Genomic DNA, 14,317 nt, shown 5'->3' on the forward strand with positions numbered 1-14,317 from the left:
AGCAATAAATACGCTCTAGGTAAATGTCTAGTCTACTTCCTAAAAGGGCGCATAATTTGCTTTGTACTATGAATCATCGACGAGGTTTTGATGATTTGAGTCGAGGATGTAATATCGCAACTCCAAACCAACACAACATTACATGGTGTATCGTTATACATGTGCGTGGTATCTAAAAGAGGGTGTTAATCGAGAGGAAAAATTGGGGAAGAAGAAATCATTTTTATTTCTGTTGTATTTTCTATACAGCCTTTGCATCCTTTTATAGGTAGACTTATGTGTAACTAAGGCAGAGAATAACTCTATTCCTAATTGGAGAAATTACATATCACAATTGTGATACTTTCTCGGCTTAGATTATTCTCTGCAATCTTCTCCCGGCTTAAATTTTTCTCTGCAATCTTCCCTTCTTGACACTCTCCCTCAAGTTGAGCAACGGCATCTCCGTTGTTCAACTTGCCCAGAACTTCCTTGAAGACTTTGGTGTTGACTGCCTTGGTCAAGATGTCTGCCAATTGTTGTTCGGACTTGACGAATGGAAGCTCAATAACTCCATCATCTAGTTTCTCCTTGATGAAGTGACGATCGACTTCAACGTGTTTGGTTCGATCATGTTGAACTGGATTTCCGGAGATACTGATTGCTGCCTTGTTGTCGTAGTATAGTCGACTACTTTGGGTAGGTGGAAAACTCATTTCTGAAAGTAACCTTCGTAGCCATAAGATTTCTGTTATGCCACTTTTCACTCCACGAAATTCGGCCTCCGCACTTGACAAAGCTACCACCTTCTATTTTTTACTTCTCCACGTCACTAAGTTTCCTCCAAGAAAGGTGAAGTACCCTGTAGATCTTCTATCATTTGGATTGCTTGCCCAATCAGTATCTGTGTATCCATCAATATCTAAATGTTTCTTCTTCTCAAGGAATATCCCATATCCAGTTGTGCCTTCCAAATAGCCCACGATCCTCAATGCTGCTTCCATATGATGTGACTTTATTGGGGTTGGTGCATGAACTGGCTTACTACCCCAATAGCATAGGCTATGTTCGACCGAGTATGTGCAAGGTAGATCAATTTTCCAACTAAGCGTTGGTACTTTCCCCGATCAGTCAACTTGCCTCCTTCTTCAATTTTCAATCCATGGTTCAGTATGACTGGGGTTTCTGCCGGTTTACACTCAAGTAGACCAGTCTCTGCCAACAGATCTAGGACGTACTTTCTTTGTCGGAGGAATATGCCATACTTTGATCTTAAGATCTCGATTCCTAGGAAGTATTTCATTGCTCCTAGATCTTTCATCTCAAATTCTTGAAACAAGCTTCTCTTCAAATTTTCGATTTCTTCCTCGTCATCTCCAGTGATAATCATATCGTCAACATAGATGATTAAACACGTGATCTTGTCGCCTATTTTTTTCAAGAATAGTTTGTGATCAGAGTTGTTTTGTTTGAATCCAGCGGAAGTCATAGTCTGACAGAATCTTCCAAACCATACTCTAGGGGTTGCTTGAGTCCGTAGAGAGTTTTCTTCAATTTGCAGACTTCTCCATTTTTGAACTCTCCAGAGTAGCCAGGAGGAGCTTCCATGTATACTTCCTCATTCTTTTTCAGTTCTCCATGTAGGAAAGCATTGGTCAGATTAAATTGGTGTAGCGGTCAGTCCTTGCATGCAGCCACAGAAAGTAGCACCCTCACAATGCTCATCTTGGTGACCGGGGAGAAGGTCTCATTATAGTCTATCCCATAGGTCTGAGTGTATCCCTTTGCAACCAATCTATCTTTGTATCTCTCAATTGATCCATCTGCTTTGCGCTTGATGGTGAACATCCACCGACATCCTACTGGCTTCTTCCCTTTAGGCAAGATATGTTTCTCCCATGTTTTATTTTTGATCAAGGATTCTATTTCGTTCTCCATTGCTGCCCTCCAGTGCTTGTGTCCCATGGCTTTCTCGACAGAGCGAGGTATCTCTTCATCTTCATATAGAGCTGCTTCAAAAGCTCTTGCTATCTCAGTCAGCTGCCCAACCACAGTATAGGCTGCAGGATACTTCGGCTTTCGTCCCTGCAATTCCGGAGAGTACCGTTTGGGTGGGACTTCCCTAGTACATCTGTAGGGCAATTTGTATAACCCAGTGTCTGGGTCCACCCCTTCATCTTCATCCCTTCCATTGGTCCCCCACTCACTTCTAGTTCCATCATCCTCCTGTCTCACATTGTTAGTCTCATTAACAAGAGAAACATTACTAGGACTTACCTCAGGAGCAGAAGACGGTGAAGATAAATTGGGGTGCAGAATATGAGACGTTGCGGGCGGCTCAGTGGTGCTGCTAACCTTCTCTGTGGGACTGACATCGAGCTCCTGACTTGACACCGGATCGGTTAGAGGAACAACGGGTGAAGGTGAAGGTGGCTGTGGAGAATTGGTGAGATCAAGGCAACTTGGAGGGTCTCTTGTTTCTGTCTCCCCCTAACTTCCAAGTTAGTGGTAGTAGTATTTAGTTTCGACAAAGTCACAATTCATGGTCGTGTGAAGATGGTGGGTTTTTGGGTCATAGCACTTGTAGCCCTTTTGATTGACTCCATAGCCAACAAATGCGCATTTGACCGCACATGGTGAGAGTTTTGATCAGTCGTGTTTTGGAATATGGACGAATAATATACATCCACAAATTTTGGGTTCTAGTTGTTAGAGTTTGTATACTAGAAATCACGTTTCGAGTGATTGAATACTGTAAAACTCTTATTTTATTTTCCAAGGAATAAAACAGATTATTTATGTCGTAATGTTGTTACGTTTTAAATTTAATGGATGTTCATGCATGTTTAAATGTATAAGTTAACTTAACAAAGTCTAAGTCTTTGTTTTAGTAGACCGGTTGTGGGCGGCGTCCACTTTAAGGTAACACGGTCAGTTCTAAACAAAGAAAAAGATGAATTTCACAACCTAGTTGGAATTAGACTATCCATCGAGAAAGGTTTCAATGTCAGTCCGCATATTTCTAAGCCTTACTGAAATAAGATGACATTGGTGTGGTATAGCACTGAACGGATCTAACAGCAAGACTTGTCCTTAGGCTATCTACTGAAAGGCGAGGTCTTGACAAATATTTGTTTCTTAATCAATGTAGGTTAGCATTGAGCATATGATATTGATTATGCATTACTTTGACTTATCAAATGGTGCGGGTTTTTCGTAACCCAATGATCCTGATATATTGGGTAGTGGTGATTAATATCTAGCGGTTCTAGGATTGCTATTATATTGAATCGTGCGCGAGGAGAGTCTCGTTTGATAATGTTCTCAAGAGGAGCGCTAAACAAGGTTTTATTATTCGGAACCTAGCTAGTTGGAGTTTGATTACTCTATGAATAATAAATAAGCGTTTCATGCTAAGTCCACTCTTGAAATTAATAAGAAGTTAATTAATTAAGTCCATAGCAGACATTAATTAATTAATGAATATTTTTATCTTAAGTGCGGGAAATGAAAGTTAAACGGAAACCCGAATTACTTATAATTTCAGATTTGGATGGGGAGAGTTCAATATTACTTATGTAGTGACTGTTGGGGATAATCGCAATGGAAATTGCAAAACAAATAAATCCACATAAGAATCTATTTAGGTGATTATGTGGGTCGATTCAATTTCATGCTTGAACATGTAAAAACATATAATTGCGCAATTAATCACATAATTTAATTTAAATTATGATGTTGAATACTTACAATAGTGATTCTCCAAAGAATCGAAGTGGCTTGCTACTTCTCCACGTGTAGATCTTCGAAGCTTGATGCAAGATCAAAGATCTTCTAACCTATGACCCTTAACTCTATAGATCTAAATTCCTTGTGGGAGGAATCTCTTAGAAATTATAAGAATCTTGAAGGAGAAGACAAGAAAGCCAAGTGTGGAGGCTAGGGTTTGTAATGATGTAGTGCACTTGTCTCCTCTCCTTATATTCTTATTTATAGAGTTTATGATGAGCTAGGTTAGGGATCTATGGGGCTTGGATTGGGCCTCCCCTATTGGACCTTCTTTACTAATTAAATTATAACCCTTAATTTAATATAAGGCCAATGGAATATTTCTTGTGCCACTGTAGAAGAAATACTGACCGTCCATCCAATCCGTGATTATGATGGGCTAGGTTAGGGATCTATGGGACTTGGATTGGGCCTTCCCAATTGGACCTTCTTTACTAATTAAATTATAACCCATAATTCAATATAAGGCCAATGGAATATTCCTTGTGCCACTATCAAAGAAATACTGACCGCCCATCCAATCCGTGATTACAAGCAATTCGGGTTAACCTCTTTAATATATAATTTCCCGTGTCTAAGACTTTCTATATCCATTAATTAATTTGTAGTCTTCTATAGACTTTAAATTAATTAATATCTTTTTATTTCCAAGAGTTTGTCTAGTACGAGATGTATATCAAAATATACTTTTCCTTTTCTATTTATTCTTGGATTAAATTCAAACCGGCCGGGTTTCTGAATAGTAGAACTTCTCTCGAACATCTCTTGGGGATATAGTCAAACCACGCAGGCACACTATTCAATGTAATAATAAAACTGACACCATACTGGTTATTAATTACTACTACCCAAGATATCAGGAATATTGGGTTGCGAAAAACCCGCACCTATTGATAAGTCAAAGCAGCGTATGATTAAATAACGTGTGTCCTATATTATTACAAAGATTATGAAATATTAAATCTCCAAGACATCTTCTTACAGTAGATAGCAACAAATACGTGTCTATACTTTAGATCCATTCAATGCTATACCACACCAGTGTCACTAGTCATTCTCAAGGTAAAGACGAATTTCGGATGGACACTGCAACCTTTCACGATAGGTAGCCAAGGTCTATCTAGGTTGTGAAAAAGTTTTACTTATACAAGGTACCGGTTGGGCCACCTACTGTGATGACCTGTTCCACGACCCAACCTTCAATGTAGAAGACTTAGACTGATTTTACTTTGAGGGCGTTTTAATTATATAATTTAATATATAATTAGATACGGTCAATACCCATTAAAGTAAAATACACAGTATGAAGAAAACATTTATTATTCTTATTAAATGAAGAGTGCTTACAATATACAAACAATTTATCAAATTCAAAATAAACTCGAAAAATGCTTTTTAGTATATCTGTTCCAACATATATCACAAAACCCTTCTTTACCTCCTGAAACCCTAGCCGCCACAGTTAGCCCTCGTCCGACTTCGGTCTGATGTGCTCCATCCCCTCTGTGATTTCCGATCGTCGTCACCGATGGAGTTGAGACCGGTGGCGTGATGCTGCTCGCCGGGGTGATACTAGTTTAATATAAAATTGAAAGTTATTAGTTAATAATGTTATAAACTTAATCAATGAAGTGTGAAATTAGGAGTAAAAAAATAGAATAATAGAAATTTTATCAGATTTTCAGGTCAGCCCATCGGGTTTTCGGATCTGGCCCTAACGGGTTGCGGGCTAAACGTGTTTTAATTTTAGCTGGCTAAAAATTTCTGGCCCTAACCCTACAAATTTGGCAGGCTATTCGGCCAGCCCACGGGTTACGGGCTACACTGACATCCCTAATTGTTGTTTTGGAATTTGGAGCACAAATCAATCCCATATGTATGTTCCACAGTTAGTAATAATCTATTTATAAAGATTTAAAAAGTAGTATGTAAAGTTATTAATATGCAAATCCAATATACTAATAAATACGTGTATAATATTATAGTGAAATAATAAATTAAATACTACCTCCGTCCCAATAAATATGAAACATTTGGTTTTCGGCACGAGATTTAATGCAGTGTTGTTTTGTGAGTTAATGAAGAGAGAGTAAAGTAAGAGAGAGGGAAAAGTAGAGAGAGTGATGTTTCCATTTTAGTAAACGTTTCATTTTTAGTGGGACGACCCAAAAAAGAAAACGTTGCATTTCTAATTGGACAGAGGGAGTATAAAATTTCATCAAGATTTTATCACAACAAATTGGTCAAACATGTGTGGTATTGAGAAATGTATAAAAGTGGTGAATTAATTATCACTTTTATAACTTATGAGATGAACCAAAAATCATTTAAGAAATTATGATTTAATTGACTAATCATAAAATAGATATAAATAATTTAATTAGACTATCATAATGTTAATAATAATATGTTTGCATATTTTTGCCAAAATCTGTTGGGATTTGTATACTAAAAGATGCTTCGAGCGTACATGCCTTTGTACAGTCAGCTTGTGCATGTATACAAGAAACGTCACGCCCACTTGTTTGCCTAATTATGAGAATAAATAATATAATATAATGGTTTATTATTGAAATATGATAAACAAGTCTAAGGCTTTTTACTAAGAAGGTCAAGTAGGGAAATTCGATGAATCTCCTCATGAGTTTTCCAGTAGGGGACTTGGCCAGATCTAGTAAGAAGAAAAACGTATCCACAACCTAGATAGGCCCTGGCTACCTATTGATACGGTTGTGGTGTTTGTGATAATTCTCTCTTACCTAAGAAGATATTAGTAACACCGGTGTGGTAAAGCACTGAAAGGATCTAATCTGAAATGTATTCTTTATTGCTATCTACTGAAAGAATATATTTAGAAAGTTTAGTATTTTCTAGTCTATGATATTAATATCAATATTGTTTATTCAATCAAACGCCACTTTTGACATATCAATATGTGAGAGTTTGTACGTAACTCAAGTTCATGATATCTTGGGTGGTGTGTTGGGACTACCGCAGCGGAAGACACGGAAAACAAACAGGTCCTTGACCGGATCTGTTTAGGTGATTATGCATTCGATTCCAATTTCATGCAATTAACATAGATCAATAGATATATCATCAAATAAACACATAATCATGCATATTCGATGTAGATTCGATTGTTACCTCATAATCCATCATTGGATCGACGTTGCTAGCTACACCACCCGGAGATCATTGGTTTATCAACCGTGAATCTTCCAACCTATTCCCTAGTCCTTGATTATTCATCCGTGTGGGCGGATCTCGAAGAACCAAATAAAAGTGATATGAGATCTAGGGAAAACCAATACAAACACGAGATTGTCTTGATCTAATCCTATGAATTAGGATAGAACAAGAACAAAAACCAACCCTAATCTCCCTCGTGCAAAGGCACGAAAATCGAGGCAAGAAGGGAGAGAGAGAGCGCCGGTTATGGCGGCTATGGTTAGGGTTTGTGATGTGTGTAGTGCCTCCTAGGGTTTCCCATCTTTACACTATTTATAAGCATGGATTTGTTGGGCTAGGATGGAGATCCATGGAATGACTTAAGTGTTGGGCTCACCCATTAGATAATTAACTAATTAAATCAAATGACCCATGATTTAATATATTATCAATAGAATATTATTTTGTTTCACTAAAGAATAATATTGCACTCCCACTTAAATCATCAAATTACTAATAGCTTGGGTCCATTTTATTTTATAATATTTCCCGCGTTTAAGATTATCTTGATCCATCAATTTAGATCTTTTGTCTGCTATGTGACTAGAATTAAATTAATTCTTCAAAGAGTTTTTCTAGTTTGAAACTTTATTTATTATTCGTGGAATAAATTCCAACTGCACAGTTTTCTGAATAATAAATTCCTTTTTCAAACACCTCTTGGGGATCACCCCTTAGGGATTTAATCATACCACACTGGGCACGCGAATTCTATGAAATAATATTCCAATACCTTCATGTTCTTCAATTACTACGACCCAAAATACCATGAACTTGAGTTACGTACAAACTCTCACATATTGATAAGTCAAAGTGGCGTTTGATTGAATAAGCAATATTATTGATATTAATATCATAGACTAGAAAATACTAAACTTTCTGAAATATATTCTTTCAGTAGATGGCAATAAAGAATACATTTCGCATTAGATTCTTTCAGTGCTTTACCACACCGGTGCTACTGATCTCTTCTTAGGTAAGAGAGAATTATCACAAACACCGCAACCGTACCAATAGGTAGCCAAAGCCTATCTAGGTTGTGAATACGTTTTTTCTTCTTACTAGATCTGGCCAAGTCCCCTACTGGAAAACTCATGAGGAGATTCATCGAATTTCCCTACTTGACCTTCTTAGAAAAGCCTTAGACTTGTTTATTATATATCAATAATAAACCATTATATTATATTATTTATTCTCATAAATAGGTAAACAAGTGGACGTGGCATTTCTCGTATACATGCACAAGCTGACTGTACAAAGGCATGTACGCTCGAAGCATCTTTTAGTATACAAACCCCAACATGGTAGTAATTGAATAACATGAAGGTATTGGAATATTATTTCATAGAATTCGCGTGCCCAGTGTGGTATGATTAAATCCCTAAGGGGTGATCCCCAAGAGATGTTTGAAAAAGAAATTTATTATTCAGAAAACTGCGCAGTTGGAATTTATTCCACAGATAATAAATAAAGTTTCAAACTAGAAAAACTATTTAGAGAATTAATTTAATTCTAGTCACGTAGCAGAAAAAAGAATTAAATTGATGGATCAAGATAATCTTAAATGCGGGAAATATTATAAAATAAAATGGACCCAAGTTATTTGTAATTTGGTGATTTAAGTGGGAGTGCAATATTATTCTTTAGTGGAACAAAATAATACTCTATTGATAATATATTAAATCATGGGTCATTTGATTTAATTAGTTAATTATCTAATGGGTGAGCCAACACTTAAGTCATTCCATGGATCCACATCCTAGCCCAACAAGTCCATTATAAATAGTGATGAGATGTGGAAACCCTAGCACACCGTTCAACACAACACTCCTCCCCAAAACCCTAGTAGCCGTCGCCGGCTCTCTCTCTCTCTCCTTGCCTCAGTTTTCGTGCCTTGGCACGTGGGAGAATTAGAGTTTTGTTTTGTTCTTGTTCTATCCTAATTCATAGGATTAGATCAAGACAATATTGAGTTTGTGATTGGTTTTCCCTAGATCTCATAAAGACTATTTTGGTTGTTCAAGATCCGCCCACATGGATAAATAACCAAGGACAAAGGAATAGGTTGGAAGATTCACGGTCGATAAACCAAGGATCTCCGGGTGGTGCAGCTAGCAACTTCGATCCTATGATGGATCAAGATAAGGTAACAATCGAATCTACATCGAATATGCATGATTATGTGTTTATTTGATGTTATATCTATAGATCTATGTTTATTCCATTAAATTGAAGTCGAATGCATAATCACCTAAATAGATCCGTTAAGGACCTGTTTGTTTTCTGTGTCTTCCGTTGCGGTAGTCCCAACAAAATCACCAATCAATATATTTTTGTTTATTTTTTTTCTTTGTTTGATTTTATATTTTTTAATAATTATTTTTTTATTTTAAATATTTATGATTTCAGATTTTGTACAATGATATTTTTATGAATTTATTTTACATTATAAAGTAAGTTTAAATAAAAGAAAATGGGTCGTGCATCGCACGTGGGTGATACTAGTTAAAATAAAGCACAACCCAATATAATTATAAGCCAAAAAAAAGTAGAGAACCCAATATATTAGGATCATTTTCCAAAACATTTTACTGCTTAATTAAAAATAGATCTTAATCATTTTCGGAATGATGCTGGCGGTCGAGTGATGGGCGAACATGGTTGTTTCCAGTTGCCGCTGCGCACTTTATAATTCGCCACTAATCTTTTTTCTTTATCTACTTACGCTTGTCTCTCCATTTTAGTGGTGCATCCATTTATTTACACCGAGCCAAATCAGTTTGGAAGGGTGCAAATTAAAAGTTTTAGCTCTAACTAGTTCTACCACCCGTGCTATGCACGGGCCAAGTAATTTTCAAAAATAAGAAAATATATTTAAAACAAATTAAATGAAAATAAGGAATATACAGGAAATATATAAAAATTATTGAAAATAAAGAATAGAAACTATTTATATTTTGTATTCAAAAGATTATAAAGATTTATAAAACAAATTATCAAGATTACAAATGAACCATTTTATATTTAGTATATGATTTATATAATTATAAATCATAAACTGTTGCTTAAAGAAAATACAGCTACTATTAACGATCCTTAAATATAGTGTATAAAAGGACATGAGGGAGGAAATTCAAAGTTTAAGCCTTGGGAATAGTCGAGATAGTGGAATCGAATTAGATTGCGTTCATATTTTACTAAATTTGGGAATTTTGGTTTGGTTTGGGTCGAATGTTTAATATCTAGATAATCTTAATAGCGCATAATTTTACCTGAAGTTTGTTAACGTGGAGGAACTATGAATCTGTGATTAATGGCATAGCTTAAACAAAAAAATCTTAATTAAAATTACATAACATTTATAAATATCAATACACTAAAAAAATACCCCAATATAAATTAAAACAAATACCTAAACAAAGAATAAAAGTGGCCCAATCGGATTTATTAAATTGGACCAACATACATGTATAACAAAACTTTCTTCGAAAGATAAAATTTACTCATTTAAAACTAAAAATACTAAATACATACATTCCAAATTGTACAATACATCTAAAATATTAAGGATTTAATGCAAATAATATATTTATAACCACATAACTACGTAATTACATAGACATTATAAAGACCAATAAGGGCCAACAAAATTTAACATGCCCAAACATAGAAAATCAGTGGCCCAAACGAATTTATACAATTGACCCGTTCAGCATTAAAAGGCCCACAAAACCAGCCCAAACATATGACATTAAATTAGTACCAAATTAATTCAATTAATTACACTTTAACTAATTAAATTACTACACTTAGGAAATAAACCATAACATTATACATGCATATAAAAGCCTTTTCAATCATAACCCACCGACGCGCCGTTTGGGAGACGAAAACCCTAGCACCCATATCTACACTCCATCCCGCCGAAAAACCGGCGACGATCACCAAATCGCCACCACCACCAGGCCAATAGACACACTATAAATTTAGTGTAACCATACTCCCCACAAGGAAACAACAACGAATACAAATTAAATTTTGGATTGTACATAATACTTTAAACTTAATACTTTATACTTCATTGTACATAATATACCAAATTACATAATATTATGGCTGAAATAAATAAAACAATTTTATTAAATACATAAACTATTAAATAACTAAATAAAACAAAATAATAGTATAAAATAGGTTTGAGTTTAGTGTAATAGTTGGAGATGCTCAAATTTCAACTTTAACATAAATAGAAGGAAAATTAAAAGTTAATATATAAATATAATTACTTAATTATTAAAATTTATTTTAAAATTATATACTACGTATATTAATCAAATTAAACATATGTAATATACTCCTATATAAGATAATACTCCCTGCAAACCCTACATGATACAGGCCGCCTCCCTCTCTCCCTCCCCCCCTCTCAATCGGCGGGAATGCCTTTCCTCGCCACGCTCGCCGCTGCTACTTACGCCCTGTCGGGTCGCTCCTCCACCACTCCACTGTGCTGCCCCGCTGGATTTCTCTTTCCTATCCTTTTCTCTCTCATGTCTCTTCTTTTTCTTCTTCTCAACTGTCCTTCCATCTCTCTCGTTCCGGATCCCACGTTTTCTCTCGCTGCTCCACCATCGCGCCGCCTCGCCTTCCTCAACCGTCGCGCTAGCCCACCTGCACAGCCGCATCATGGGATAACAGTAAGCTCACATTTCTAAAGCTTTCACCTTTTAACCTTTTAGATTTTTCCAGTGATTTGGGTAATTTTGATTTTGTTCTTGTTGTGAATTTATATTATCCTCCCATGTTATTTAATGCCTTGTATATTTAAGTTCATTGGAGCCTAAAATAATAATTCATGCGTTGATTTAATACATTGGAGACTTTTGGTCTTTTATATTCTTATAACTAATAGTATCATCTTAATTTAATAGTGATTAAAAAGATATTATATGAATTTAAATTAAATATAATTACGAAGGCATTCTTGTTAATTTTCCTAAACCACCCACTTTATATATGTAATAATAATAATAATAATAATAATAATAATAATAATAATAATAATAATAATAATAATAATAATAATAATAATAATAATAATAATAATAACTAAACCAATCAGTGCAATGTTATTTTCGTGTAGTTTATCATCTGAATTTTTTGTGGTCATAATTTTGATATTTTGAATATTATAAGTTACTAGTGTTAACCTACGTGCGATGCACGACGGAATATTTTTTTAATACGATTTTAAATTGTTAATCGATTAAATAAAATAAGAAACAATATAATTATATAAGATTTAAAATAGAAAAATAAACTACTATATAATAAAAATTCAATAAATATATACTCCCCAATTCATTTTATACCTAAAGATATTAAATTAAACATATTTAAAATGGAATTAAGACAAACACAATAATTTGGACAATGATAAAGAGATTATATTAAGTGTTGATATTTTTGAAAAATATGTTTAAAACAATCCTTCATATTTTTCTAGTAAGAATAATAAATTGTGTAAAGATGAAGATATATTTAAGTTAGGGATGTTACAATTCTTCACTCTCTAAGAACTATAAGAAATATTGGGATAAATTTTTGGAACTATATATACGTGGTACTCTAACTATTGTAATCAAAGAAAAAAAAACAACAATAAATGAAATGAAAATTACAATGAAAATCAGTTAAGAAAAACCCTCTTTCCACAAGATAAATTACATCACGTTTAGTGCTCTCGGATTGACGTATTTTCCCCAAGGATGAAACGACTTCCTCCTACCGTATATAACATCTCAAACCTGCTAGACACTTATAAACTTGATGGGGCTCCAAAATCGAGGAATACAATGTTCCTAAAATGTGCAATAAAATAGATAAATTACATCACGTTTAGTGCTCTCGGATTGACGTATTTTCCCCAAGGATGAAACGACTTCCTCCTACCGTATATAACATCTCAAACCTGCTAGACACTTATAAACTTGATGGGGCTCCAAAATCGAGCAATACAATGTTCCTAAAATGTGCAATAAAATGTTGAGAGCGCTCCAAAATCGAGCAATACAATGTTCCTAAAATGTGCAATAAAATGTTGAGAGCGCTCCAAAATCGAGCAATGAAAAATATTTGTTAGTGTGTATTTTATCCACAACTCTATGCCTTTTATAGGTAAACAATTAGTACATGAGAGATCATGGAATTAAAACATCATAAATTAAAGATCAGGTTACAAAATTTGTTAAATGCTCATTATTTTATTTAAATATCTGTAACCACCAATGAATCATTGTAGTGTTTTAAGAATTAGTCAAATATTAATTAAAATATCTAAATAAATATTCATGAGAGTTATTTAAAATATTCAAATTGGTCCATAACTTATAAATATCTCAGAATAAGAACATAGCATATAATTCAAAAAAAAAAACAAAACTCGCCTTTTATATATACTAGTATCACCCACGTGCGATGCACGACCCGTTTTCTTTTATTTAAACTTATTTTATACTGTAAAATGATTTTATAAATTCATAAAAATATCATGGCATGAAATCTAAAATCATATATAATCAAATAAAAAACAACTATTAAAAAATATAAAATCAAACAAAGGAAAAAAAATAACACATACACGAATGAGAAATAATATTATTATTTCAAGTTTTAAAACCACAAATTTATACAATAGCAATTTATTGTATCAATAAAAACTCATATAACAAAATAAGTTTATAAACTAAAAATTGCACACAAATCACATATTATTTTAATCACTTTTAAATCTATATTACAAAAATCAATCACAAACACATGTCAATAAAAATAATGTATAAATATATATTAGAAGATAGCCAAATCGATCAAAACCATCAACAAAAATACAACAAAATAGCATGGAATATACAACTGATATCAATACACATGCATTTAGTCAGGAAAAAAAAAAAACTGGTTTCATACCCTAATAGTTTACCCGCATCGCCTACTTCCTAGCTGCTACCATCCATACCATGTCCATGAAAGACAAATGAATAAGAGCTACCATCCATACCATGTACATGAAAAAATTATACATTCAACACTTCACAATAGTACATGAAGAAAAGGGGAAAAAAAATCACATAATTAAACTCAACATTTCAAAACATACGTCACTTACACCTTAAAGACTTGCAAGGCCTTGCTTTTATGCTTATCTTTAATAAATCCTCTGATTCTTCACCGATTCTTACTGCACCCTTTGTTGGCACCCCGATTTCTCCCAATTATGTAGAAAAATTTCAGATCTTTCTCTAACCCTTCTCTTATT

Source organism: Salvia hispanica, chromosome 4 (assembly GCF_029641045.1).
Source record: "Salvia hispanica isolate PSC_SH4W2 chromosome 4, Shi_PSC_v1, whole genome shotgun sequence".
NCBI lineage: Eukaryota > Viridiplantae > Streptophyta > Magnoliopsida > Lamiales > Lamiaceae > Salvia > Salvia hispanica.